At 38.9% G+C, this 16,252-nt stretch overlaps 1 long non-coding RNA gene across 4 annotated transcripts; it reads right to left on the reverse strand.

Annotated features, from left to right (window-relative positions):
• Positions 1-913: 913 nt before the first annotated feature.
• Positions 914-16,046, reverse strand: LOC120100933 (uncharacterized). Of its 4 annotated transcripts, XR_015672482.1 has the most exons (5): positions 15,794-16,046; positions 14,523-14,750; positions 11,681-11,762; positions 5,091-5,221; positions 923-1,034 (listed from the first exon to the last, which is right to left on the reverse strand). It is a non-coding gene; the product is annotated as an uncharacterized LOC120100933 (long non-coding RNA). The 4 variants fall into 4 exon arrangements; XR_015672486.1 differs by lacking the exon at positions 14,523-14,750; XR_015672483.1 differs by lacking the exon at positions 11,681-11,762 and having other exon boundaries at positions 924-1,034; positions 5,091-5,191.
• Positions 16,047-16,252: the final 206 nt, after the last annotated feature.

Consider the following 16,252-nt stretch of genomic DNA (forward strand, 5'->3'; position numbering starts at 1 on the left):
AATGTTTAGGTAGAAAATCCAAAATGAGAGAAGCTATATATTGCTGACACGTCCTGAAGTGGTTACTTTTTGTTATTGTTATTTGTTGTTGTTTCCTGAAGTGGTTTTTTATCACCAGGCTCAGCAGCAAGTTTCAAGAATGGCTAGTTTTTACAAATCTGAATTTATACAGCCCTCAATCCTATTTGTTTATTTATTTCAATATTGCTGTTTTGAGACAAGGTTTCGTGTATCTCAGTTTGGCCTTGAATTTACAATAGACAAGGATGAGGTGACCTTCTGATCCTTCTGCCTATATCATGCTGTGATTACAGGTCCATGGTACCTCCATGTCTTGGGGATCCAGCCTATGGCCTTGTGTACACTAGATGAACTTTTTACCACAGCTATGTTCTCCACAACAATCCCTTATATTAAAAGGGTGCCTAAAGGACATTTAGCTTGTGTTTCCTTGGTAACTGATAAAATGAAGAATCTTTTATGTCTTCTACGATTTGTATGCTTTTATTTAGAGATGAATGTTTGGTCCATTTTACCACTTGATTATCATGTTTTAAAATAGTTATAAAAATAGTACACTCTCTATAGTTACATATTCTAGTATTAGTTCTTTGTTGAATATATGTTTTGGAAGTAGCTTCTTTAATTCTTATTAAATGAATTTTCAGTCTAATTTTGATATAGTTGATAAATGAACATTCTTAATTTGAATATAATTTAATTTGATCCCCAAGATTAATGTATTCTTCTTTCTGCTTAACAAATCTTTGCCTTCCCTTAAGTCATGAAAATATTCTCCTAAATTATCTTCTAGAAATATTTGTCTTTTAATCTTCCATTTATATCCATTCCCATCAGCTACTGGCTTTTTGTTTAGTATAAGGAAGCTTTAGTTAGACACTTTCTTCATATGAACACACAATTATTCTATAACATTTTATTTAAAAACCCATTCTTGCTTGGAGTTGGTGCCCATTCCTGTAATCCCAGCACTTAGCAGGTTGAGGTATGAGGACTAAGATTTGAAGGCCAGCCTGTCTTAGCAAAAGAAAAAGGAAGAGAAAAAAAAGAATTAATGAAAATTACTACTTGGTTACACTATGTCAGTTTTCAAAGACAACATGTAAGTTATTTCTAGATATTGTTTCATGGGACTAATTGACTTGCTTTGTTTTCAAACCACCTTAATTGTTATAGCTTTGTAATACATTTTTGCATTCAGATTTTCCATACAATTTTTGAAATTGATATGTGATCAAAATTATCTAGAATGCAGTTAAGATCATACAGTAGAAATGAGATTATTGATCATCTATTCAACTCAGAAATACCCATTGGTAACATGCTGTATCCTTTTTGGGGCAGTCTTTCATTTCCCACAGTAATGGTTCAACATTACATCATTAAATATTTAATAAGATAATGGTTTAATTTTGAGGATTATTATTACTGCTATTAGTTTTTACTTCTCTGAGATTGTGTTTTATGTAGCCCAAGCTAATTTTTTTCAGTGAGCTATGGAGTCTGCCTGAGTCTACCCTGCAACAATGTGTTCACAGGTATGTCTGAAGACTATTGGCTTTTTACATGGCTAGGGATTCAAATTTAGGTCTTCACATTTGCACAGCAAGTGCTGTTGTCCTTTGAATCATCTCTTGAGCCCCCTGAAATTACATTCCTTAAGACAATTTTAGTTCCCTTAATCTCTTAAAGTTTTGTCACAGAATCTTCATTTTCCATAAAGTCTGGATATAGTTGCTGACAGGACACTGGTAGGTCACTGCTCCCTTATTCTTTAGTCATCTCTAAGCCTTCTGGTCTCATCTTTAGAGATTCTCCTTCATGACCCTTATGCTTGACTTATTTCTATTATTATAAATCTAATCTTTTTAAAATGTGTCAAACTGCTCATAATTTTTGTACATTTCAATGACCTTTAAAATTTTTCTTCTTATTTGACCCAGCTATTCCTTTTTCTGGAATCTTATTTTTCAGCTAATGAACAAGATGTGCTTCCTCTAGACTTGCCTACGTGATTACTCTTGCTACAAAGTCATTTGAGATTACTTTTCTTACACAGAGAAAAATGAATTTTCTTTCTATAGCAATCTCTCTATCTGCTGGGCTGTGGGATACCGGAGGGAAGAAACTAGGTACATAGAAGTACATAACAATTGCCCCACATCATGCTGAAATCAGAGGAGGATGCCTTAATAGATTTCTATCACTTTCATTCCAGTCTACTTCTTTTCCTTTGACCTTTCTCTCAAAGAAACATCACACAAAAGGGATGTGATAAGAATTTACAGAGCCTCTACATTTAAAATATTGTATTTTTATTCTTTATGACGTGTGTGTGTGTGTGTGTGTGTGTGTGTGTGTGTGTGTGTGCCTGTGCTTGCAGAGGTCAGAGGATAACTTGTGGAAGCCTGTTCTTTCCTTTTACTATGGGGTTCCAAGTAATGAGCTCAAGGCCATTAAGCTTGACCAAGCAGCTTTACCCACTGAGCCATCTTGCCTGTCCAAACTTCTGAATTTTTATGTTATACCTCCCACAGTTATCATCATCTACAGGAAAAAAAAACCCTACTCATCACATCTTGGCCACGTGTTTCTTAGAGTTAGGGTATCTGTTTCTATCCCGCTGCCCCTGTGACACTGAGGACTACTGGACGTTATTCAGCAGAGTACTTGAATCCTTACAACCGAAGATCCCATATTTCCTGCTGGTTTCTGATTCACAGGGGAAAACATGAGTATATACACTGTGTGCACTGTCATCTGGACTGTCACCTTGGCAACTTAAGACTCCGGTGAGGAATGGGTATAACACTCTCATTGTAATTAAAATAACTTAATGGGGACTTTATTAAAGTTTTGATAAAGTATAAAGCAAACACAGGAGATCTTGTTATACCACTGGGAGTCAGTATAGAAGTGTTCTGGTATCAATGAGGAAGACAAGGGAAGGAAAGAGAATGGTTATCACAGTGATAGATACAGATGGCTATTTGGGGAGCTTTTATAATAGGAGTGAAGATATATGGTAGAAATACATGATTTAGCCTGCTAGTGATTAACTTTACAGTATGGTAGTACCCTGGGGGCACTGAAAAATCACTCTCCTTTCCTAGTCCTTCTTCTTTACACCATACTTCTCTCCTTCCATGCAGAGCTCTTGTAGAATTTCTTCTTGGACAAATTCAGTAGCATATTGGAGATTGTTGATATGGTCCTAACCATTCAAGTACCCAGATGAACAAATTCTCTAGAGAGGAGAGGGCACAACCCTCAGTTAGAGAAGGCATTATTTCACTTCCCAAAAGTGAAGGGATGGTTTTACTCAGCAGGATGATGAAGAGCTGAGATGTTTGTAGTTCTGAGGGTTATGCTAAAGGTCAGGGAACCCTTTCCTCCTGAGGCAAAACTGAAGCACAGAAAGAGATTCAATATTTCACATCCTTCGGTTTTGTGTTCCTAAAACTGCCTAGCTTCTGTTTACCCCTAGTTGCTTTCCTGTGGAAATCAAAGGTTAGTGTTACCACCATCATTGTCCCATTTATAAGAGGAAAACAGCTCTAACCACAAGGAAACAATTATAAACAAATCCAAGTTAATTATACAAGACATTCTTGGCTGCCCTAATTAAGGCACAGTTCAATACTACTAGCTGGGTAATTTTTTTTTAAATTGTGAATAGATTTAGTAGAAGTTTGTCTGGTGAACTAATGAGATCAGTGTCTCAGAAAGATTCTGATTTAAAAATGTATTTACTAACCACTCATTTTCTGTTACTTTTATATCCACCCCCCAACCCCACCCCATGGCATGGACATACAACGAGATTTTACTTTGTAAAAGGTCTGAAGACTAGATTATAGGTGACTAAGGGATACTTGTTCAACAAGTAGGGAGGGCATGATGAATGAAGAACCAACCAAGGATGTTGTTTGTGACTGGTTGTTTTTTGTTTGTTTGTTTTTGTTTTCTTTCAGAGTAGATTCCACACTGCAAGGTTAGAAATGGTGATCTAAACGTTAGGCTCTACCGTGTCTTTCATTATAAAAATATTCACATACAATGTTGGGAGGATGCAGATCTGTGAAACACCCAGTGTTCCAAATCCTTTAATAGTCTGAAGAGCCACAGAACAGTGGAAGCTGGTAGAATTTGGTGTCAGATAAACGTAGATGGAACTCGAGCAAACTAATACCTTTTCTAAATGACTTCAGGTAAAGAGATTAAGTTTACTGTCTCTAGGTCTTTTTTTGTAAAATAGTAATTATCCATGTCACATGGTATGTGGTATATACTCAAAGCATGTACTTCATCACACCTTACTTATTCTTGTGACTGCTGCTGCTGCTGCTGCTGCTGCTGCTGCTGCTACTACTACTACTACTACTGCTGCTGCTGCTGCTGCTGCTACTTCTACTACTACTACTACTACTACTACTACTACTACTACTACTACTTCTACTACTAGTAGTATGGTTTTGAGGATCAAACGTGAAGTTTATAATATCCATTTCTACAATCTCTGACCAGTGGTAGACACAGGTCACTTTTTTTTTGTCTCTCCTCAGTAATTTTCTTGCTAACCATTCTTTCCTTCTGAACATACTCATTGTCTATTCAGCATATCACGTTGATGAAATGGAAGATGTGGGGAAAGTATTACTGGGATGAGGTATGAAGAATGGATGATAATGAGAACTAAAATATCCTCACAGTGTGTTCTCTCGCAAAGAAGATTCAGTTAATTTTAATTTCCTATTTAAAGCTGTTAAGCATGTCCTGTAAGTAAACAAATGAGTTGCCCATTATGCAGTGAGTATGATTTGTGTTAAATTTGGATAATCACTAATTTAGTACTTGAATTTTTAATATGCTGATCTAATAAAGAGAAAATAAGAAAAAATAAAGGGTTTTTCTTTTAGAGGAAAGTATCCTGAAGAAGAAACTATAATGAGATTTAAAATATACTTTAAAAAGAAATGCTATTTAAAATGCAAATTAGGGCTCAAAAGATGGCTCCAACTTTAAGAGCACTGGAGTTCCTATCCCATCAACCATATCAGGTGACTTACAAGCATCTGTAACTCCAGCTCCTGGAGTTCCTGATGTCTTCCTCTGACCTCCTCGGAACCTGCATATGCATGTGGAGAGAGAGAGGGGGGGGGAGGAGGGACTGGGGGAGGGAGGGAGGGGGAAAGAACATCTAAAATTTTGAAAAAAAAAAACAAATTCATTTAGCTTATCTTTTGCTGCCTGGATTTATAGACACTTAATTTGTTCCTTATCACTCTAGTTTCTATAAATTTTACTCCTGTCTATTTTTCATATACAATTTCTTCTTTTTAATTTACATTAGATGGTTAAAGAATGACACAATTTGGCATCCTGACCATTCCCTTTGGGCAAATGGAAATACATTTGAAACCTGCGTCCTGGTACATTAGTTAACGGCGTGGCATCTGCCAGGCTGTCTGCTATCTCCTTCTTCTGTCTGACTTTCTTCATTGCTGTATCAGCCTCATTTACAAAGGATTGTTATTTCATATGAGTTTAGAGTGACAAGTTATCTTCAACCGGATCTCACAGCTAAGAATTAGCTAACTGAATTTAGATTTGAAAAATGTTCTGATTTCAAATCCATGTTACTAGGCAGTCTTTGGAACTGCCGAGATGAGAAATGATGGCCCTGAACTAGAATAATGTTCTGAAGAATGAGGCTGAGAGGGGATCCATAAGCTATTTAGGAAGGAAAGTTTTCAGAACTGGTAATGCCCTAATATAGAAAATGAGGGAATAAGAGGCTGCGTAGTGCTCTTGTTATTTCTAAAGGAATTATGGTATTCTTTACTGACACAGAGGATGCAAGAAAAGGTAAAATGAGGTGGAGAAACGAAAGAAGAAAACTACTGAGTTCAGTTTTGGATAAATTAGGTCTGAGATGTCAGAGACTACATGGCAAAAATTAGGCAAGAGTTAAAATATGGAAGTCAACAATGGGTTTTAGTGATGCAGGGATATTGATGAGAGAGAAGCAATGGGGTGTACATTAGATCACCAGAGAATGCTGACTTCAAAAGAGCAGGTGGGAAAATGAGTTCAGGAGAGCAAGGAGAATAAAAGTGAAGTCAGACGTATTAAAGGCAGTTATAAATTTTGGGGTACGTGATTCACAGTGTGTTAAAACACATCGGAGGGAATCATATGTATTAGTGTAATTCTAATTTCATTTCATTCTATTGCTGTGATAAAAACACTCTGACTAAAAGCAACTTGGGGGAAGGAAGACTTTATTTGGCTTATACTTCCAAGTTAGATCACATCATTGAGAGAAGTAAGGACGGGGACTCAAAGCAAGAACTCAAAGTAGAGACCATGCAGAAACATTGCTTGCCCTCTGGCTTTCTTGCTCAGTGGCTTAGCTCAAGCTTAGGTAGGATTCTTTTACACTGGAGGACCATTTGCCTAGGTATGGTGCTGCCTGAAGTGGACTAGACTCCTCTAGCATCAACTGGTACTCAAGACAGTCACACACACAGATGTGCCCACCAACCAACATAATAAAGACTGTTGCTTAGCTGAGACTTTCTCAGCTACTTCTGAGCTGTGTCAAGTTGACAGTTAATGGGACATGTCACATTACACGTCTCTGACTTTAAGAACAAAGTGCAGTACATTATTAATCCTAATTATCCTTACAGTGCCATCCTGGTTTCCAGTCTTTCCCTTTATTATTGAGATATGCAGAGCTCATCCACCATCTGTTTTGGCCATTCCTAGCATTTGGGAGGTCTTATCATCCATCTAGTTGATGGACAAAGACAAGATGACAGACACATGCTTGCTTCTTAACCACTTCAAATCACAACCACTACAGTTCTCTAGAATAGAACTCATCAGATGAGTCCCTTTAAATTCCAGAGAGATGTAGTTATATAGACCATGGCTGAACAGTCATTCCCAGGAAAACCTCTGAACTGTGTAAGAAGGGATAGCCTATCTCTGCTTAAAAAGAGAAATTACAATAGGAATGACCTTAGAGCTGATCATTTGGCATTGAACAACTAATTGCTATGCTCTTTCCTGGGGAAGAGGGTTTTTCCTATTCTCAGTATTTCCTCAGTTGCTGTAGTTCTTTGTGTAGGGCTAAGCCCTCATGGTCTTTTCCCTATACACTCTCGCAGATCTATTGTTGGGTCCTTGCTCAGCTTCTGTTTAAGCAGTGATGTTGGTGAGACTCTGTGTGTAACTTTTAACATTATCAAGAGGCGGTAAATTAGACAGAAAATTAGAGTGAAGGAACTGGAAAACGGAAAGCTAGTGACAACGTAAAAGAACAAGGGGGCCATGTTACAGCTCCTGCAAACAGCAGAGCTCTACAGCTTCAGATTTATGACTCTGGCTTTAGAGTCCAGAATAGAAGGAACTACTGGGACAACTGATACTGGTTAACTGGAGCTTAGAAATTAGCGGTGACTAAGAAGAGACCAGCATCACTGAAGTGAAATCTTCTGGGAAGTGTTTTTCTGAGAACACAAAGAAGCTGTGTCCCAGAGATTAGCCAAGGTTGTATCTTGTCATGCAGCTGTACTTGGTAAGGTGTAAGAGTCACCCAAGTGGTACTGGTTTTGAAGGTATGAAGGAGTCATGAAGAGCAGCTGAGATTTGACATCGTGAGAGGCCATGAAAGGCCACTGGTGAAGGTGCAGCCTCAGTTGTAGTTGACAGGAAGGACTGAAGGAGTCATGCAAAGGGTTTGAGGCTTGGCACCATGAAGAGAGCCTATGAGAGGCTATTGATGAAGCTTAATTTCATCGGAAGACCTCAGTGTATTGGAGAAGCCAGTACCACGGGATGATCACCAAGAACAGCAGCAGCAGTGGAATGGATCAACCTGAGCTTAGAGTGCTACAGAGCGCAGAGCTGAAGAAATGATGTCAACTCTTTGGAGGAGCCTAGAAGATCAGATGTGGATCCCAGACATTGAAACAAGAAGCTGAAACATTGAAGTTGTCTTGGAGATCCCAAGATGTTTGAGATGCCAGAGCTGTGGGCTATCTACTGAGGAAAGCTGCTCATTAGTATGGAACCATCCCATGAGAAAGAAGTTTGTTGCATTCAATAAGGAGGAAATAGGAGTTGGAGATCTGAAGACCACTTTGACATCAGACATGGAGATGAGTTTGGAGTTTGCCAGGCTGGTTTCCTGTCTTGCTTTGGAGATTACAGTTAAGTGACTGGATGAATCTCAGAAGAGACCTTGAACTTTATACTTTTAACATTGTTGAGATTGCTATAGACAACAGGGACTTTGGAAGTTGGACTAAATGTGTTTTTTATTATGCTATGGCTAGATATGCCTCCACCCCCATAGACTCATGTTTAAATAAGCCTATGGAGGCCAGGGAATGGAATGTGATGGTTTGTATATGCTTGGCCATGGGAGTGGCCTTTAAGATCCTCATCTGCTTGGAAGTGAGTACTCTGCTAGCAGCCTTCAAATGAAGAGGTGGAACTCTCAGCTTCTGCCTGCACCATGCCTGCCTGGATGCTGCCATGTTCCTGTGAACCACTAAACCAGCTCCAATTAAATGTTGTCCTTATAAGAGTTAAGAACAAAAACAAAAACAAACCAAACAACCAAAAAGAAAAGAAAAAAAAAGGAAATGACCCAATCCTCTGGCTCTGATAGTCATGCTGTCTCCTTTTCCACAATTTTCTCCATGCCTTAGATGTGGGTCTTGATTTGTAGCAATATCCATTGAGGGTGGGCTCCACCACTCTGTATTTTTATTGTTTCTTCTTCTGCAATGGCTTCTATATTTTGCAATGAATGTGAAAGTAGGTGGGGTAGCTAGGAGGGTCTTGAGGAAGGAAAGGGAAGGATGAATTGATGTAACTATAGTATTATGTCATAAACAAACAAACAAACAAATAAATAAATACCAACCCGAAGAATCTATTTGAATAAAAAATGAAGGTTCTAGGTGATTTCTGCCAGCTCAGAGGTAGAGACCTCTTCTAAGGGCAATCTTGTGAGGGCCTTCATTCCTGACTGGCTCTGGTACCAATCTGCTTATGGTGGGCTTAGTTTTCTAATTTTACAAGAGATAACTTAAGGGTTAATCATGAATCCCATAAGGTAGCTTCTGTACTGGGTAATGGCAAGATACCTGAACATGTTGGCATTATATGATATGTGGTAGAAAATGCTGTCTCTTTAACTTGTTTATTTCAATGAGATAGTGAAGTTATCTCTATCCTGTGCACAAATCATCTTTTTAGGGACCTCTATGTAGCCAGAGAAAGGGAGAAATCTTTCAGTGAAAAGAAACTGTAGTCATGGGGAAAATCCTCTGAGCAGTGAGGAGGTATGCTGGTATTGTTATATGCTCCAAAGGGCATTTTTAGTGCTTGATGATATTGATACATTTTCTTGCAAATATGACAGTGCTATTTTGACTAAGTGACGATCAATTTCTATAGCTTATAATTATATACCATTATATCATGTGGATCTGGAGACAATGATTTACAGGTTAAGAGTGAGTAGTGCTCTTGTAGAGGACCTGAGTTTGCTTCCCAACGCCCGTATGCCCAGTGGCTCACAACCACCTGTAACAACAGATCCAGGGGAAGTAGATAGATATGATTTCTGAGGAAACCTGCTTGAGCATGCATAGATCCACACATACACACACAGTTACCTAAATAATTAAAAATATAAATAAATCTTTAGAAAATAATGTATCATGAAAATGGTGTAATACTTTTAAAGTTAACCTGCACTATAAATGTATGGATTGTTTCATAGTAAAATTATCCAGAGCGAAGCTGCAGGTGTAACTCAGGGGTAAAGCACTTGCTTAGCTTTCTCAGAACCTTGTGTTTAATACCCAGCACAACTATATATAAAATAAAAATAAAAAGGCAAGAATTAAAAACAAAACAGCAGAAAATAGTACAGAGAGAAAAAGACGGGGGAATATTAGTTTTCAATTGGTTATATCGGATATTGCTGTGATCAATAGATCATAAAACCATAGAACGCCTTTCCAGGAATGTCCAAATCCTGTGGATTATGTGTCCAGATGGGATGGGAACTTGGGAAATTCTGGTTTGCATACAGAAGAGAAAGAGAAGGTGGGGGAACTGAAAAGGCTTGAGGACAAAATGGAATTAAGATCATGGTTATGCTTTGGACCACAAATTATTAGGCTTTTGCTCATCGACTCATTAATAGTTTTTGGAGTAGTTATTGTTTGGTTGACTTTTGAACTAAAGCTAAATGACATAGTACTTTATCATTAGTAAAAATCAGAGGCAGGATTCACACACTCAAGTCTTGTGGTAGTGACAGCAGTGCAGGCATCAGATTTGCAAGGGAAGGGATCTGCTCACCATGGAGAGCTGGTGTCTTTATCAAGTTCCCTATCACTGTCTCTGGGAAAGTTTCCCAGGGAATTAATTAGTCCTATTAGCATAATATATTCTGAAAATATTGCACAGTCATAAAACGGTTGGGTTTGAAATGTTAACGTGATAGATCTAAAGCAATTAAGATGAGGGAGAAAGGGGTTGGGGATTTAGCTCAGTGGTAGAGCACTTGCCTAGCAAGCGTAAGGTCATGGGTTCGGTCCTCACCTCTGGAAAAAAAAATATGAGGGAGAAAGAGATACAGACAGAGACATACTCAGAGAAACAGAGACACTAGTAAAACTGAACTGAAATCTAGAACCTATGGTAGCTGAAATTTCATTTAAAACCTAGAAAACCAGCCAAGACAGAAGTCAAAGATGGTTGTTGTTTAAGTGGATGCAGCGTTGTGTTTGCGGGTAATTTTGAAGAGATCTTTTGTGAGCTGGTGGTTTGTAAGACCTCTGTGTCAAGTATATCATAAACATACCAAAGACTATGTAAATATGGGTAAGAAGCACTGAAATATAATTTGGCAAATGCAGTTACAGGACGTAACAACAGAATTGTTCTTCTGTAGTAGGAAATACAAAATAATTCACTTTCTCACCATTATTTGGAGAGCATTAGACAGAAGGAAGAGATAGTTGTGAGGGATAGAGCCAGTCACATCCAAAATATTATTTTGAAAAGCCCTCAAACCAACCAAAAAGAATGCATTCCCCCAATGACCAAGACTATTAGACCCAGCTAGGAGTGGGACGCCTGGAACGGTGAGTGGTTAATATAGCCACTAATTCGAAGACTCCAATGTTGCCACCAGACGGCATTGCAATTTTGATTATTTCATGGCTAGTCCAAATACACAGTCCCCAAAGCAATTGTTATATAATTTACACAAAAAGGGAAAAATGCCCAGGGAAAAAAATATCCATCTTTTAACATTATCCACCAGGGTCTGGCTGTGAGCACACACATAAAACAAAATAGAAGCATGTAGCAGAGGCAATTAAAATGTTCTTGTTTTCTATTAAAAAATATGTTCATTGGTAAATGAGTCCAACAGGAAGGTGTAGGAGCAGTTGTCATGGCTGGCTTTGATAAGACCTAGAGATTTCATAATGATATTCCCACCAAATCCCCAAATGAATCTGCTGCATTTGTTATTCTTGTCATCCAAACACGAGCAAGCGTTCAGGAAGTGGACACGATGCAAATTCAAGTGCCAACAGATAAAATTTGCTCTCACCTTCCAGACATGTAAAGTGGGTAACTCAGAACAGTTGGAGCTCTTGGTATCTTAAGTGCAGAGAAGAGCTTGGATGTCCTCACTGCACAGATAAAGAAAATCATGACCCAACGAAGCTAACTGACTGTGGTTAGTTGCAATGTTATGATGTGTTGTAACGCAGATGCAAAGTGGCTGACTTCCCATCTCCTGTCATTTTCCCTAAATAGGGCTGCTTGAATGTAAACAAGCTCATGGCTTTAATTGTAGCAAACAAATAGAAGTTTATAGGAGACAAGGAACGGACTGGAGCTATGAGGTCACTGTCCACCCCCCACCTCCCAACTAACATCTCTACCTTGACTAAGAGTCTGCTGTGTGATGCTCCTGGGCTTAGTTTCCTGATAGATTTGAACCCCTAGCTTCCCCCTATGAGTATGTTAGCGAGACAGATTACAGCATCTCCGGATGCTTCTGCAGTCTCCTCTGTGCGCTGACCAGATGCTGTACCGCTTTCCTGCCTCTCTGACTCCATGCCGTCTGACGTCCCTGACCCTTGTCTAGTCTCCTGACTTCTTTGTTTTATCTGTTCTCCAGACTCAGCACCTCATGGGCATCCCAGCATGAGAGCTTCTGCAACCCATTCTACCTCCCTCAAACCCTGTCCAGCAAGTCATTTATTTCTGATGTGACAACAAATCATGCCACTGACCTATATTGAGTACCATGCTCTCATAATAATCAATACCAGCATTCACAGCTTGAAGGAACATCTGTGACAGAACAGCATCAGAAAGGTCAACGCCTGTTCTTGGAGATGAATTCGTTTCACTTTTTTTTTTCTTTTTTAACTTGGGTAGTTTCTACACAAATTGGGGCTTCCTGAAGAGAGCAATTCCACGTTCTGCTCTTTTGCATGAGGTATCCGTGTCTCCTAATGATTCTTTTTGAAAAGAATTTTTTAGAAAATCTTAAGTAGTAAAGAGAAGAAACATAAAGGAATCTGGAGAATAAAGGATCCATGAGTTGTTTGAGGGTGAATTTTAATTTCTTTTTCCAGCCAGACTTTTTTTTTAACATCTGTTTTAAGAGTTTCTGGGGGGAAAAAGTGAACATGTTCAGCAAAACATGTTCCAGCCACCAGGAGGAATTTTCAGGGAATTCCCACTGGGATAAATTTACATTAAGAAAAAATTCCATTGTCTAGAGAGGTCCTTCAAGTTTAAAAAAATAAGTTTTCAAATATTTTCTTTTAAAGTGTTACAGAATGTACCATTTATTTAAATAGAAACAGTTATTTATACAATTGCCATTCATTTCAGGCCTTTGAAATGTATCAATTCAGACAATGTGTTTTTAAAGCTAATTCCCCAACATATTGCAATGTGTAATTTGAAATTAGTCAGATGTTAAACAATTAAAAACATTTTATTAATTATTTGAGAATATTATACAGTGTGCTTTGATCATATTGACCCCCTCCCTCAAGTCTTCCCAGAGACACTTCCTACAAACTCCCTATGAACCCAACTTGCTCCTCTGTCTCTGTCTCCCCCAACCATTTCTCTCCGTGTTTCTCTGTCTCAGTTTCTCTGTCTTTCTTTATTGAGTCTAATTTGTGCCACTCAAATACTATTGTATGCAGAGCCATCCTCTAAAGCTTGGTTGCACTACCTGGGGGTTACACTCTTAAAAAAACTGACTTTTCCTCTCCCAGAAGCTATGGGATGGGACATGGGAGGACAAAACAGAGGAAGGGGTATGGGAGGAATAATCCTGAAGGCCTTTTGAAAAAGCTATATGGATATCTACTACCATATAAACTTTTTAGAATTTATGTGTGTGTGTTAACATTTTCATGTTATATGTATGTTGAATGAAATTTTTTTGTAACAGGAATAATACTCTTACTAGGCAACAGTACTATTACTAGGGCATTACTTACCCATATACTACATGCTAGTAAATAAAAACCTCAGGAACAGAAACAAGTTAACCCTTTTTAAGTTGTTGACAAGTACATGCTATTGCATTGTTCTTATTTAATCTCTAGAACATAACAGTAAGACACTACTGTTGAAGCTACTCCATATTTAAGTCACAAAACATGGAGAAATTAGGCTGATGCTGACCTGGAAGCTTTATCCCTATTGGATAGCTTTCATAGTACTGGAGGACGGCATGCATGGTACTGGGACCCACAGAAGTTGTGAAATTACTAAAAGGTCATGGGGAGGGGCTTTAAGAGAGAGGAGATAGACTGCTCTGGTTTAAAGGGTTAGAAGAGGATTATGGATCAGGAATGATCAAATTGGAGTCATGGGAGGGCAGGATAGAGCACAGAACACAGAGAGGTTTTAATAATACTAAATGCCCCTTTCAAAAGTCATATGGAATATATATATATATATATATATATATATACATATACAATATATACATATATATTGGAGTTACCTTATAGCAGGGCTACAGTGCTTCTACTAGATAAGAGTAACAAACAAAAGGAATGGGTTATTTCTTTTGAACTTTTTAGCCAGTGAGTTCCCATAGACCTTCTAATATTATAGGTTATTTTCCCAGTGCTATCAATTACCCTCTAGAACTTGATGATAAGATTCTATTTCTGAAGACACCATGTAGTTCAGTTATAGACTATAAAGATATTAAGTTGGTATTGACCAGATATTCCATCCCTTCTCACGAGCATTTATAGTATTGGGAGATGCTAAGCACACAACTGGAGGAGGAAAGTACTCCTCAGGCTTACCCAACTTGGAACTATGGGAGTAGCAATGAGTAGCCTGGAAAGAGAGGTCTAGTGATTGGATAGTGGCATGAATCTCATGGAGGAAGTACTCACCTTTTCATTTATATCTTTTCATAGTCAGGGATGTACAGAGCGATGACAGAGAAAACCTTGCTCCTTTCTGCCCTTCCATTATACATTATAGGCCTGCACTAGTATGGTTTCTGTTACTATAATGGAATCACTGAGACTGGATACTTTATGAATAAAATAGATGTATTTAGCTCACGATTCTGTAGATCCGCAGGCACAGTTTCAACATTGGCTCAGTTCTGACCAATCCTATGATGTTGTGGCAGATGGGAATGTAGTAGGAGCAGGCACAAAAGAGAGAGATCACACGGGAAGGCAGGGGCAAGAGACTAATGAGACAAGGCTTGCTCTTTTCCAAAGAAATGAGGTCATAGAAACTATTCAAGATTCCCCAAACTCTATCCGTTCTTTCTGGGGACAGCAAGTCCCCTGCAAAGTCCTATGTCTAAAAACACTGTATGTTCAACAGCATTACATAAGGACCAAACTTAGACATGTGAATTTGTAGTCCACATTCAAGCCATCTTCGAACCTTAGGTAGAATTTCAGAAAGAAGTATGGCTGTTATGCTCTACCAGCCATGCCATTGTGAGGGCAGAGATGAGCAAACACTTTATTTCTAAAGAATGATAGGTAGGTTGTATAACAAAAAAAAGGTTTTAGTGTAATTTTAAGGAGAGAATATTCTCAGATCTACAGAAAGGGCCAGAAACCTTAGTCAGATCACCAACATTAAAGGTTAAACAAATGAACCAGCCAATTTTGATGTCCCAGTAAGTTTCATTCTTGCAACATCCAAGTCTCAGCATGGTGGTCGGGGATGGTGGCCCATGCATAAAGACCGCAGTGGCTGAGACAACAATCCCAGGGAATGAACATTCAGTGTTGTAATATTGATGTTAAAGAAAGTAGAGCCTCATGCCGCTACTGTAGTATAGAAACAAACATAGTCAACACAATTTCCTAGTTCCCTTCTCCTGCCGCAGTGACAGAAGCAGCCACGTGCTTTAGAAGGTGCAATGCGAGGACTAGTTTCCATTAGTCTGAGTTCCCACAAGTCTGTGTGGAACAGAGGCCGACACTGGCCTGAAATGAGTGTAGCGTGAAATAAAAATTAATATGAATTCCATGCTACCACCGGAAGGCACCGGCGGGCAGACTGGCCTGTTCTCAGTCCGGAAGACTCTCTGACCCGGAGCTCACTCGCTAAGTTCCCATGACAGCCCCATGCTTCCAAATTCCCACGGCTGGTAGGGGTGCACTTCTTGCCAACCCATGCTTTGCCACCTTACCTTTCTCTCTGGAACCCCACAGAGTCGCCAAGCGAAGGAAAAAAACAAAAACAAAAAACACACCTCATAAACTTGCTGGGCTCAGCAACTAGCATCCTAATCTGTAAACTCTTCTAAATTATAAATCCTCTGGTAGCGGGTTCCAGCGGATCCGCCATCTGAACCAGGGGCCTCTGCTAGCTTACTTATATTTTGGCCTCCATTCTCATCTCGGGCTGCTCTATCTTTCTCCCTGCTTCCCCTCTTCCTCTCTGAACCGGAAGTTCCGCCTACTCACCCAGTGATTGGCCCCTTGAAATCTTTATTTATTAGGGCAAGGTTCTGCCACAAGTAAGAGCCATATCATTGTGTTAAAATTATGGGATCCACAAATTCATTCCTTACTGCCGTACAAACCATCATATTCTAACAGATGGAAAAGTTCAAGACTAAATCAGTCCTTTGATTTGTTTCTCTGAA

The sequence above is a fragment of the Rattus norvegicus genome, chromosome 2, assembly GCF_021556685.1.
Source record: "Rattus norvegicus strain SHRSP/BbbUtx chromosome 2, alternate assembly SHRSP_T2T, whole genome shotgun sequence".
Lineage (NCBI taxonomy): Eukaryota > Metazoa > Chordata > Mammalia > Rodentia > Muridae > Rattus > Rattus norvegicus.